This window comes from Pan troglodytes, chromosome 2, assembly GCF_028858775.2.
Source record: "Pan troglodytes isolate AG18354 chromosome 2, NHGRI_mPanTro3-v2.0_pri, whole genome shotgun sequence".
NCBI classification, from domain to species: domain Eukaryota; kingdom Metazoa; phylum Chordata; class Mammalia; order Primates; family Hominidae; genus Pan; species Pan troglodytes.
Window position 1 is genome coordinate 36522889 of NC_086015.1, and position 14459 is coordinate 36537347.

A 14459-nucleotide genomic window follows, 5' to 3' on the forward strand; every position below is an offset into this window, starting at 1 on the left:
TCAAAGATTTATCTAACTTATTAATAGGCTGGGCTCATGCCTGTAATCCAGGCAGGAAGATTCCTGTGTCCAGGAGTTCGAGACCAGACTGGACCCCATCTCTAAAAAAAAAAGAAAGAAAGAAAAAAGAAAAAAAAAATAGCTGAGTGTGGAGGCATATGCCTGTAGTCCCAGCTACTTGGGAGGCTGAGGTAGAAGGATCGCTTGAGCCTGGGAAGTTGAGGCTACAGTGAGCCTTGATTGTGCCATTGTGCCACTGCACTTCAGCCCAGGTGACAGAGTGAGACCTTGTCTTAAAAAAATAAAATAAAATATTGCCTTTCCAACTTGGACCCAACAGAATGGCTCCCGCAAAGAAGGGTGGCCAAAAGAAAAAGGGCCGTTCTGCTATCAACGAGGTGGTGACCCAAGAATACACCATCAACATTCACAAGCGCACCCATGGAGTGCGCTTCAAGAAGTGTGCCCCTTGGGCACTCAAAGACATTCGGAAATTTGCCATGAAGGAGATGGTAGCTCCAGACGTGTGCGTTGCTACCAGGCTCAACAAAGCTGTCCGGGCCAAAGGAATAAGGAATGTTTCATACCGAATCTGTGTGTGATTATCCAGAATAAGGATGAAGATTCACCAAATAAGCTCTATACTTTGGTTACCTATGTACTGGTTACCACTTTCAAAAATCTACAGACAGTCAATGTGGATGAGAACTAATTGCTGATGGTCAAATACATCAAAGTTATAAAATTGCAAAAAAGAATACCTAATTTATTAGTTAAGTAATCAGAAGAATGTAAAACTGGTTTATAGGAGGTTATGAGAGGTAGGTGTGTGTGTGTGTGTGTGTGTGTGTGTGTGTGTGTGTGTGTGTATTCAGTGAAAGAAAAAAAATAATGCTAGAATAAGATTGCTAGGTTAAATCCAAAACTGGTTTATGGTTTACCGGAAAATAAAATTGTTAGCTTTGTGATGAACTCTAACACAGAGAAATCATTTTTATCTCCCTCTAACAAAAATAATTTGCAATTTACCAATTTTCTATAATTAATACCTTAATTATGGAATCTGGGCCCAACTCAGTAATAAATACTAACTCAAAGAAAATTGTCTTTCCCTAGACGATCAGATGACCCTTAGGAGGGTTTTGTAGACAATGCTCTAGTCTAGGGGTCTGCAAACTTTTTCTTTAAAGAACCGGATAGTAACTATTTTAGGCTATGAGAGCCATATGGTCTCTGTCGCAACTACTCAACTCAACTGTTGTTGTAAAACAAAAGCAGCTGTGGATGATATAGTAACAAATGGGTATGGCTGTGTTCCAATACAACTTTTATAACAGCAGGCAATAGGCTGAGCGCAGTGGCTCACGCCTGTAATCCTAGAACTTTGGGAGGGCAAGGCAGGCGGATCACCTGAAGTCAGGAGTTCAAGAGCAGCCTGGCCAACATGGTGAAACCCCGTCTAAAATACAAAAATTAGCCGGGAATAATGGCAGGTGCCTGTAATCCCAGCTACTCAGGAGGCTGAGACAGGAGAATCGCTTGAACCCAGGAGATGGTGGTTGCAGTGAGCCGAGATCACGCCACTGCACTCCAGCCTAGGTGACACTGTCTCAAAAAAATAAAATTAAATTAAAAATTAAAATTAAAAAATAATAAAAGCGGGCAGTAGGCTGGATTTGGCCCACAAACCACAGTTTGCTAGCCCCTGCTCTAGTTCAGTAGTTCTCAAACTTAAGTGATCATGAGAATCCCCTGGAAGGCTTGTTAAACCACAGATTGCTGGATCCAACTTCCAGAGTTTCAGACTCAGTAGATCTTGGGTGGAACCTGAAAATTTGCACTCCTAACAAGTTCCCAGGTGATGATGCTGCTGCTGGTCTAGGGACCACACTTTGAGAACTACTGTGCTAGTATGACATTGAAAGGGCACTTGGTAATCCTTATTTCCAGGTTTTGGGTCATTTGTTCCAACAAAAGGAAGATGAAGAACTCAGATTAGGGCACACTGAGATTGAGGTGCCAGAGGGCATCAAGCGGAGTTTGTGGTAAATAGTTTCAAATTTGGATCTGGAGGCTGGGCGCGGTGGCTCACACCTGTAATGCGAGCACTTTAGGAGGCCAATATGGGCCAATCAGTTGAGGCTAGGAGTTCAAGACCAGCCCGGCCAACATGGTGAAACCCTGTCTCTACTAAAAATACAAAAATCAGTCGGGCGTAGTGGCGCATGACTGTAATCCCAGCTACTCGGGAGGCTGAGGCACCAGCTCTGTTTAAAAAAAAAAAGGATCTGGAGCATTGGAGGAAATAAAGCATTTGGGAAATACTCATAGAACTGAATAGTTACAGTCATAAAAGTGCTAAAGGGATGAACTTATAGGAAGAAGAGGATTTAGGCCAGAACTTTGGAAGAAGTAGGAAAGAAGGTGAAGAAGAGCCAAGGAAATAGAAGTGGTTAAAGAGCGGGAAGAGACAAGAGCAGTGATGTGAAGGCAAAGAAGAGTCTTAAATTGTATGAATATTTCCAAATTCCACAAAGTGTCCAAGAATGCCAGATAAGCAAGAACTTTGGATCAGAGATCTCCTAGGAGAGACAGCTTATCAAAGCTCCTCTCCCAACAAAACTAGACTAGAGAATAAGCAAGTAACATCATCAACCTCCACATTTTCTTTACACCAGCAGAGGGCCGCAAAGGCAAAGGAATGCTAAGGCTTCTGCACTCACCAGTGCAGGGTTAGTTCTTAGGTGTCATTAGGGGAAAAGATTGTGTGTCACTTAACCTCCTTGCTTCATCATTATTTGGGTATTTTAGTCCAGGACAGTTTGACCACGTGAGTGAGGGATGTGATAAAGAAAGGAAGGAGCTTCTGAGTGCCTGGGGAAGGGAAAGGGTGGGGTCCAATTTGGAATTTGGATTGCAGGGAGACCCTGTCACCCCCAGGCAGCCCTAACACAAAGTCTAACCTCATAATGAGTGCCATTGCAGGTCATACAATCAATCTTACAGGTTTTGTCTTCATTATTGATTAAATTTTATTTTTTGAAAATATGAAACGTTGATAAAGGTTTCAAAAGTAGAAACATACAAAAAGGTTCACTTAGAGAAATGTCACTCAGTCTCTATGCCTTCCACCTGATTCCCACCCACCCCTCCACTGTAAGTAACAAATTTTGTTAGTTTCTGGTTATCTTTCCTGTGTTTCTTTAGTGGAAAGGGACAGATACAGATGGGTATGTGTGTAACATATATATTAGTACTTTTTATTTTCATTTATCAATACATCCTAGAAGTTACTCTATATCAGTTCATAGAACTCAATTTCATTTGAAAAAAATTGTAGTTACTCCATCATGCAGCTATGTCACAGTTTATTTAGCCAGTTTCCTATCCATACGCATTTAGGTTGTTCCCACTATTTTGCAATTACAAATGGTGAATAAATCTGTGAATATTACTTTTGTATTGTGAATAATACTTTTGTATTACTTTTGTATCTTTAGGGTCAGTTCCTAGGCATGTGATTACTGAGTAGGCATATGCAATTTTGTTAAACTGCAAATTTCATTCACTAGAGGCTATACTATTTGGCACTCCCACGAGCAGTGAAGGAGTGCATGTATTTCTCCATTGCCTCTCCAACAGTGTGGTCAAGCCTTTGAATTTTTTTCATTCTGATAGGGAGAAATAATATTTCAGTGTAGTTTTTTTTTCTTTGTTTGAGACAGACTTTCCCTCTGTCACCCAGTCTGCAGTGCAATGGCATGATCTTGGCTCACTGCAACCTCTGCCTTCCCGGCTCAAGCAATTCTCCTGCCTCAGCCTCCTAAGTAGCTGGAACTACAGGCATGCACTACCACGCCCGACTAATTTTTGCATTTTTAGTACAGACAGGGTTTCACCATGTTGGCCAGGCTGGTCTCGAACTCCTGACCTGAACTGATCCACTAGCATTGACTTCCCAAAGTGCTGAGATCACAGGCATGAGCCACCGCGCCCGGCCTCAGTGTAGTTTTAATGTGTACTTCTCCCATGAGGAAAGCTGAACATATTTTCATATCAAGGGCCATTTTTATGTTATTTTTTATGTGTCTGTTCATGTCTTTTTTTTTTTTTTTTTTTTTTGAGACAGAATCTTGCTCTGTTGCCAGGTTGGAGTGTAGGGACGCAACCTCGGCTCACTGCAATCACTGCCTCCCAGGTTCAAGCGATTCTCCTGCCTCAGCCTCCCGAGTAGCTGGGACTACAGGCACGTGCCACCACACCCGGCTAATTTTTTTGTATTTTAGTAGAGATGGGGTTTCACCATGTTGGCCAGGGTGGTCTCAATCTCCTGACCTTGTGATCTGCCTGCCTCAGCCTCCCAAAGTGCTGGGATTACAGGCGTGAGCCACCACGCCCGGCCAAGACAGGGTTTTGCTTTGTCGCCCAGAGCTGGATGGAGTACAATGGCTTGATCTCAGCTTACTGCAACCTCCTACACCCGGGCTCAAGCCATCCTCCTGCCTCAGCCTCCTGAGTAGCTGGGACTATAGGCACGCACACCCAGCTAATTTTTGTATTTTTTTGTAGACCACCAGGGGTTCCTTACAGGGGTTCTGTAAAGTAGACTATTTTCAAAAGACTACTAAGAAGTCATTTGCCTTTTTCACTGAGGACATTTGTTTGCACTGCTAGTGGAGTAAAACTGCCAGCACCGTAGCACAAAACAAGGCAGTGGTGCCCAACTCTATTTGTAGTCATTGTATTCTTCACCACTACATGGGAAAAAATAAAGCTAGTTTCACTTAAAAAATTCCCTTGATGAACAAGTAAATGATTAATTTTGTTACATTGCAGTCATTTAGTACCAGTCCTTTTACAATTCTATATGATAAGATAGGAAGTACACCTATAGCATTTCTGCTGCATGCTGAGTGACAATGGCAGCTCTAGGAGAAGAACTTGTGCTATTGAGTTATAAGTAAGCAAAACTAGCCACTTTTTTCACCATCTTACTTGAAAGAACAGGTTTCCAGATTTAGGTATTTGGCAGACATTTTCTCAAAAATGAACAAAATAAGCCTGTCAATACAAGGAATACAACTGACAGCATTTGTTGCCATTCATAACATTTGAACTTTACAATAAAATTAGCATTTTGGAACACTTGTATGTACCAGTGAGCTTGATAGCTTCCCAACACTTAGACTTTTCTAGTGAGATTAGTAGTAATATTAACAAATGGGACTTTTTTTTTTTTTTTTTTTTGAGACAGAGTCTCCCTATGTTGCCCAGGCTGGTCTCAAACTCCTAGGCTCAAGTGGTCCTCGCATCTCAGCCTCCTGAGTAGCTGGGACTACAGGTGTGCACCACCATGTCAGGCTACAGTGTGATTTTTTTGAAGAAATGTCAATATTTGGAAGATCCTTTTTTGTGTGATTTTTTTAATGAAATATCAATACTTGGAAGATCCTTGAAACTCAGTAAACTGATATTTTCTAAAAGATCAATAAATTGATGTTACAAACTCACATGGGGTAACAATCTATTCAAAGTGTAGGATAGGACCAGGTGCGGTGGCTGACGCCTGTAATCCCAGCACTTTGTGAGGCCAAGGCAGGTGGATCACTTCAGTCCAGGAGTTAAAGACCAGCCTGGGCAACATTGTGAAACCCCATCTCTACAAAAAAATACAAAAAAAAAATTAGCTGGGTGTGACGATGCGCCCTGGAAGTCCCAGCAACTCTGGAGGCTGAGGTGGGAGGATCGCTTGAGCCTAGGAGGTGGAGGTTGCAGTGAGCTGAGATGGAGCCACTGCACTCCAGCCTGGGTGACAGAGCTGTCTCAAAAAAAAAAAAATTAAAATTAAAAAAAAAATTTTTAAAGAGTAGGATAGACCAATGGATTCCACACTACATTTAATCCTTAAAAAACTAACACTTGTCAAATTTTAGCCTCAAAAAAGAAAATTCACAATTATTTGGAAAAGCTATTAAAATATTCCTATCTTTTCCACCTACATATCTGTGAAGCTGGATTTTCTTTATAGAATTCAACCAAAACAACGTAACACATCAAATTGAATGCAGCAAATATGAGAATGCAGCTGTTCTTCTATCACGCAAGACATTAAAGAGATTTACAAAAATATAAAACAATGACATTATTTTCAATACTTTTTTTGTTTGTTTGGGGAAAGTTATATTCCATTAAAAATGTTATTTATGTTAACCCATAAAAATTATTTGTTATTTATAAGTGAACTAATATTTAAAATGTTTAAGTTTTATTCCAATATGGTAAATATAGATGAATATTACAAACATTTTCAAAAGCTCTTTGGGGTCCTTAACAAGTAGGAGTGCAAAGAAGTCCTGTGACCAAAAAATTTGAGAATTACTGTATTTAAGTTTTAGAAAATATTCCTAACCCAAGATAAGATGGAAAAGAGTTGTTACCAACTAATTCTAAAAAGACTGTGGTGATATAGTGTGACCAAATGTGTATATGTGTTTATAATTCTCTCCCTCTCTGTCTCTCTCTCTCTCTCGTGCTCTGCGTGTGTGTATCCCTAATTTCTCAAAGGATTTTGTGTGTGTCTATCTGCAATTTCTCAAAGTATGACTATTGCCATCTACTCTCTATCTTCAGCTGATTGAGAAATACGTTAAAAATTTTTTTAAGTCTAGCCAAGTAAAAATAGAGATATCTTTTAAAATATCCTTGAATTCCAAGCACCTCTTCACATTAATAACCACATATTTTAAATTATATGTATGGATTACAATTTGGTAAATCAGTAAAACCAAAAGTTGCTGGTGTTCGTTCCTGCCATGTCCCTGTTACTTAAAAGAATACAATGTCAGCTATTCCTGACATTTCCTGGTATAAGATGCCCAAGAAATTACTAGGCAATGAACATAAACACTTTTTCATTTTTCTTTTAAACATTGTTCCTATTTGACACAAGAATTGTCCAAATGTTTTAAATAATTCCTCATATAAGCCAATTTTGCTACCTGTTGGCTTAAACTATAATAGATGAAGTTTCTTAACATAATAGTCATGATTTTCCTCAACCAAACCACACCCCTATAATCAGTTTAGAATTATACTTCAGGACGTTTCCAAATAAGGTATTCATATGTCTTAGCCATTTACTAGGCTACGTGGCTCAAGAAAGAAGAGGTGAGAATTCTAGCAAATTATCCTATACTATACATAGCTTGAATTTCTCCCTAGGGTTTATTAAAGTTTAACCTATTATAATGAAATATTCACTCATTTTTCCTATAATTTTATAAAATGATAATGATCACAGGATAAGTCTTATACATTCAGCAGGAATTGGCTGGCATCATTTTCTACAATCTTATTTCAGCATGGGGAACATCTATTTAGTAAAAACATTAGTAACTGTTACATGAAGGAAGAACTCCCATATTCTGGGATTCTGCCAGTTTAAACAGCTAGTAATTTCTGTCTAAATGAAAGCCCCCAAGTGAGAAAACTATAGTGGATATTACCATTTGGTTCATTATTCAGTTCCATGAGGGGATTTATAAAGTGACATTTGATCATTCTACAGAAACAAATTTGACAGGTACTACAGCAATCTTATATGAACTCTTTACAAAGAACACAAACAGAATTGTTTTATGAGGTCAACATAATATTGATAAAAAACACTGACAAAAACATTAGGGGAAATGAAAATTACAGGTTAGGCTTTCTCAGGAGCATAATGCAAAATTCTAAAAAAAGTTAGCAAATCAAAATCAGGAATACAATACAACTAATATATTAAGATCAGCATAGGGGTTTTTCCAGGAATACAAAGTTGGCATAATTTTTTTTTTTTTTTTTTTTTTTGAGACGGAGTCTCGCTCTGTTGCCCAGGCTGGAGTGCAGTGGCACCATCTCAGCTCACTGCAACCTCCACCTCCCAGGTTCAAGTGATACCCCTGCCTCAGCCTTCTGAGTAGCTGGGACTACAGGCATCCGCCACCATGCCCGGCTAATTTTTGTATTTATAGTAGAGATGGGGTTTCACCGTGTTGGCCAGGATGGTCTCGATCTCCTGACCTCGTGATCTGCCTGTCTCGACCTCCCAAAGTGCTAGGATTACAGGCGTGAGCCACTGCGCCTGGCTGGCTTAATATTTTAAAAGGTAATGTAGGCCGGGAGCGGTGGCTCACGCCTGTAATCCCAACACTTTGGGAGACCGAGGCAGGCGGATCACGAGGTCAGAAGATCGAGACCATCCTGGCTAACACGGTAAAACCCGGTCTTTACTAAAAATACAAAAAATTAGCCGGGCATGGGGGCGGGTGCCTGTGGTCCCAGCTGCCGGGAGGCTGAGGCAGGAGAATGGTGTGAACCCAGGAGGCGGAGCTTGCAGTGAGCCGAGATAGCAACACCGCCCTCCAGTCTGGGGGACAGAGGGAGACTCCATCTCAAAAAAAAAAAAAAAAAAAAAAAAAAAAAAAAAAAGGTAATGTACTCATACCACTAATAGAAAAAAAGAAAATAATCTCTATAGATGAAGACAGCATTTGATAAAATTAAACACCCATTCATGATAAAACTCATAGCATAAACTGACTAGAAAAAAAGCACTTCCAGGTGGGGCGCAGTGGCTCACGCCTGTAATCCCAGCACTTTGGGAAGCTGAAGTGGGCGGATCACCTGAGGTCGGGAGTTGGAGACCAGCCTGACCAACATGGAAAAACCTCGTCTCTACTAAAAATACAAAATTGGCCCGGTGTGGTGGCGCATGCCTGTAGTCCCAGCTACTCGGGAGGCCGAGGCAGGAGAATTGCTTGAACCCGGGAGGCGGAGGTTGCAGTGAGCCGAGATTGCGCCACTGCACTCCAGCCTGGGCAACAAGAGTGAAACTCCGTCTCAGACAAATAACAACAGAAAAAGAGCACTTCCTTTTTTTTTTTTTTTTTTTGCCAGGACCTGTTCTCATCTGAGAGTACTTACTTTTTTGATAGAGTCTCTACAGAAAGCACGCAGCAAATATACTTAATGGTGAAATATTGAAAGTTTTTACTCTGGGATGGGGAACAATTAAAGATGTTTCCTCTCACCAGTTCTATAATAATCTGTATTGAAGTATAGGTGTAATAAACAAGAAGACATTACAAAGGAAGAGATAAAAGTCATTATTTGCAGATTACATAACTACAGGTAGAAAAATCCAAAATAAATTACAGGCGAACCATTACATTAATAAATGAAGAGGTGGCCCGGTGTGGTGGCTCACGCCTGTAATCCCAGCACTTTGTTTGTTTGTTTGTTTTTGGAGATGGAGTCTCACTCTGTTGCCCAGGCTGGAGTGCAGTGCCGTGATCTCTCAGCTCACTGCAACTTCCTCCTCCTGGGTTCAAGCGATTCTCCTGCCTCAGCTTCCTGAGTAGCTAATCCCAGCACTTTGGGAGGCTGAGGCGGGTGGATCACTTGAGGTCAGGAGTTCAAGACCAGCCGGACCAACATGGCAAAACCCGGTCTCTACTAAAAATACAAAAATTAGCCACGCATGATGGCGGACACCTGTAATCCCAGCTACTCGCGAGGTTGAGGTGGGAGAATCACTTGAACCAGGTAAGTGGAGGTTGCAGTGAGCTGAGATTGCACCATTGCACTCCAGCCTGGGCGACACAGGTAGACTCCATCTCAAAAAAATAAAAATAAAATAAAATAAATGGAGGTAAAGTTGCTGGATGAAATCAACATGAAAACTGTATTTATATATATGAGCAACAAAGTAAAATGAAATCTTAGGCCGTGTGTGGTGGCTCACGCCTGTAATCCCAGCACTTTGGGAGGCCGAGGAGTGTGGATCACCTGAGGTCAGTAGTTCGAGACCAGCCTGGCCAACCTGGTGAAACTCGTCTCTACTAAAAATACAAAAATTAGCCAGGCATGGTGGCAGGCACCTGTAATCTCAGCTACTCGGGTGGCTGAGGCAGGAGAATTGCTTGAACCCAGGAGGCGGAGGTTGCAGTGAGCCGAGATTGCATCATTGCACTCCAGGCTGGGTGACAAGAGAGCCAAACTCTGTCTCAAAAAAAAAAAAAAAAAAGAAATCTTAGAAGGATCTTATTTTATAATACCATCAAAACCAAATACTCTCCCAAAAAGCAACGAAAAGGAGATACAAGAGTGCACACTGAAAACTACAAACATTGCTAAGAGAAACTGAAAAAAAAACCTATATATAATAAATGGAAGACTATTCTGTGCATAGTTTGGCGATGTTGTAAAGATAACAGTTATCAGCAGGGCGCAGTGGCTCACGCCTGTAATCCCAGCACTTTGGGAGGCTGAGGTGGACAGATCACAAGGTCAGGAGTTTGAGACCAGCCTGGTCAACATGGTGAAACCCCGTCTCTACTAAAAATACAAAAATTAGCTGGGCGTGGTGGCGGGCACCTGTAATCCCAGCTACTCGGGTGGCTGAGACAGGAGAATTGCTTGAATCCAGGAGGTGGAGGTTGCAATGAGTCGAGATCGCACCATTGTACTCCGGCCTGGGCGACAGGGCGAGACTCTGTCTCAAAAAAAAAAAAACAAAAACGAAGTAACATTTATCCCCAAATTGTTATCCTCAATGCAATCCCAATAAAAATGCCAGAATTTCTGTGGCAATTGACTAATTGGTTCAAAAGCCCAGAAATAGATGTTTGCATAAATAAACAGTCAAATTGTGACCAAGATAGCACTGCAGAATGGTAAAGAAAGGATGGTTTTTTTGGTTTTTTTTTTCTAACAGTGGCATTGGATTAAATGAACATTTGCATTTTAAGAATGAATGTTGTCCCCTATTTCACACTATGCATAGAAATCAATTCCAAGTGGATTGTAGAAATGTGAAACAATAAAGCTCATAGAAAAATGAAATCATAGAATATCTTTATGACTTTGGGGCTAGCAAAGGCCTTTTTTTTTTTTTTGAGACAGGATCTTGCTCTGTTGTCCTGGCTGCACTGCAGTGGTGTGAACATGGCTCACTGCAACCTCTGCTTCCTGGGCTCAAGTGATCCTCCTTGTAGCCTCCAGAGTAGCTGGGACTACAGGCTCATGCCACCATGCCCAGTTAATTTTTAAATTTTTGGTAGAGATGAGGTCTCACCAGGCTGGTCTCAAACTCCTTGGCTCAAGTTGGCTCAAGTGATCTTCCCACCTTGGCCTCCCAAAGTGCTGGGATTATGGTGTAAGCCACCATGCCCAGCTGGCAAAGACTTCTTAAAAACAGGTTATGAAAGCAATAACCATAAAGAAAAGCTGATAAATTGAGCTATATTAAAATCAGTAGCTTGTATTCATCAAAAGACACCAATAAGAGTGAAAAGGGAAACCACAGAGTAGAAAAAGATATTTGCAATACATACCTGACTGGAAACAGTATTCTGAATCTGTAAAGAATGAGACAAGGCTGGGTGTGGTGGCTCACGCCTGTAATTCCAACCCTTTGGGAGGCTGAAGTGGGCAGATCACCTGAGGTCAGGAGTTCGAGACCAGCATGGCCAACATGGTGAAACCTCATTTCTACTAATAATACAAAAATTAGCCAGGTGTGGTGGTGCATGCCTGCAATCCCAGCTACTCAGGAGGCTGAGGCACAAAAATCGCTTGAACCTGGGAAGTGGAGGTTGTAGTAAGCCGAGATCACACCACTGCACTCCAGCCTGGGCAACAGAGTGAGACTCTGTAAAAAAGAAAGAAAGAAAGAAAAAAGAGAGAGAGAGGGAGGGAGGGAGGGAGGGAGGGAGGGAGGAAGGAAGGAAGGAAGGAAGGAAGGAAGGAAGGAAGGAAAAAGAATGAGACGATAAGAAAAAGTCAGGCCAGGCGCAGTAGCTCACACCTGTAATCCCAGCACTTTGGGAGGCCGAGGCAGGTGGATCATCTGAGGTCAGGAGTTCAAGACCAGCCTGACCAACATGGAGAAACCCTGTCTCTACTAAAAATACAAAATAGCCTGGCATGGTGGTGCATGCCTGTAATCCCAGCTACTTGGGAGGCTGAAGCAGGAGAATCGCTTGAACCCAGGAGGCAGAGGTTGTGGTGAGCCGAAATCACGCCATTGCACTCCAGCCTGGGCAACAAGAGTGAAACTCCGTCTCAAAAAAATAAATAAATAAATAACTAAGAAAAAGTCATACAGTCGCCCCCTCCGCCTCCAAAAAGGACAAGACTCTTAAACAAGTACTTTACAAAAGAGGATATCCAAAGGCCAGTACACATTAAATATGCTTAACTTCATTAGTTATCAAGGAAACACAATTTAAACCACAAGATCCTACCATACATCTGCAGAATGTCTAAAACTGCAGACAGTCAATAGTTTGTGTAGACAAGGATGTGGAGCAACTGCAACTCTCATGTTGCTGGTAAGTCATGGAAATTCTTTTTTAAAAAATTATATATAATTCACATAAAATTCACTTTTTTTTTGAGATGGAGTCTCACTCTGTTGCCCAAGCTGGAGTGCAGTGGCATCTCAGCTCACTGCAACTTCCGCCTCCCGGGTTCAAGCGATTCTCCTGCTTCAGCCTCCCGAGTAGCTGGGACTACAGGCTCCCGCCACCACACCCAGCTAATTTTTTGTATTTTTAGTAGAGACGGGGTTTCACTGTGTTAGCCAGGATGGTCTCGATCTCCTGACCTCGTGATCCACCCACCTCAGCCTCCCAAAGTGCTGGGATTACAGGCATGAGCCACGGCGCCTGGCCCAAAATTCACCCTTTTGGAGTGTACAAGTCAGTAGTTTTTAGTGTATTCACAAGATTGTGCAACTACCACCACTATGTAATTCTAGAGTACTTTCCTTACCCCCCAAGTAAACCCCACTAGCAGCCACTCCTCATTTCCTCCTTCCTCTACCTTCTAGCAACCCACTAATCTACTTTCTGTCTCAGCAGATTTGCTGTTCTAGATATTTCACATAAATGAAATCACACAGTATGGATTTTTATGACTAGCTTCTTTGACTTAACATGTTTTCAGGGTTCATTCCTGTTGTAGCATACATCAACACTCCATTTCTTTTCATGGCTGAATAATATTTTATTGTATGGATATGTCATTTCATTTATCTGTCTGTCTGTTGATAGATGTTTGGGTTGCTTCTGCCTTTTGGCTATTATGAATAATGCTGCTGTAGACATTTGTATACAAGTTTCTGTGAGGACATATGTTCTCATTTGTGATTAGTATAAACCTTGACGTGGAATGGCTGGGTCATATGGTAACATTTAACCTTATGAAGAACCACTGAACTGTTTCCCAAAGCAGTTGCACCACTTTACATTCCCATCAGCAATGGATGGGGGTTCCAGTTTCTTCAAGTCCTCACCAACACTTATTATTTTAGCCATCCTAGTGGTTGTGAAGTGGTATCTTATTGTGGTTTTTATTTTCATGTTCCCAATAACTAAAGATGTTAAGTATCTTTTCATACGCTTATTTTGCATTTTTATAACTTCTTTGGAGAAGTGCCTCTTCAAATCCCTTGCCCATCTTTAAATTGGGCTATCTTGTTATTGAATTGTAAGAGTTCTTTATATATTCTGGATACTGGGCCTTTCTCAGATCTATGATTGCAAATATTTCCCCCCAAGAATGGGAATTCTTAAAACCACTTTGGAAAAACTTTGGCTTTATCTGCTAAGGTTGAAAACATATATAACCTGTGGACCCAATAATCCACTCCTGCATAAACACCCAACAGAAATGAAAACACATTTTCCATCAGACATATTCAACAGTGTTTACAACAGCATCATTCATAATAACAATTGAAAGACTGAAAATCACCCAGACATCCTGTGGTTAGGCTGAGTAACAGTGCCCCCAAAAATGTCCACATTCAAATCCCTGGAACCTGCAAATTTTACCTGACTTGGCAAAGAGACTTTGCAGATATGACTGAGGATCTTGAGGGGGGTAAATAAGATTTCCAGTTCAGCATGTAAGGAGTTTTGAGGTCATCACTTTGTCCTAAGTAGAGCTGTCAGGGTGCGGTGGCTCACACCTGTAATCCCAGCACTTTGGGAGGCCGAGGCGGGTGGATCACCTGAGGTCAGGAATTCAAGATCAGCCTGGTCAACATGGTGAAACCCCATCTCTACTAAATATACAAATATTAGCTGGGCATGTTGGCCGGTACCTGTAGTCCCAGCTGCTCGGGAGGCTGAGGCAGGAGAATCGCTTGAACCCGGGAGGCGGAGGTTGCAGTGAGCTAAGATCATGCCATTGCGCTCCAGCCTGGGCAACAAGAGCAAAATTTCGTCTGAAAAAAAAAAAAAAAGAAAAAGAAGTAGAGCTGTGGGAGAAATGGTCACAGGGCAAACGACTGCCTCCCAAATTGGAGACAGACAGGTGACACAGAATCACAACTTACCGGAGCAGAAATCACTGGGCATACGCCTCCATGGGAACCAGTACTGGGACAGAGGAATCTGAATTGTAAT

General features: G+C 41.6%; 1 pseudogene; it reads left to right on the top strand.

Annotated features, from left to right (window-relative positions):
- Nucleotides 1–256: 256 nt before the first annotated feature.
- Nucleotides 257–806, top strand: LOC134809547 (large ribosomal subunit protein eL31-like; annotated as a pseudogene).
- Nucleotides 807–14459: the final 13653 nt, after the last annotated feature.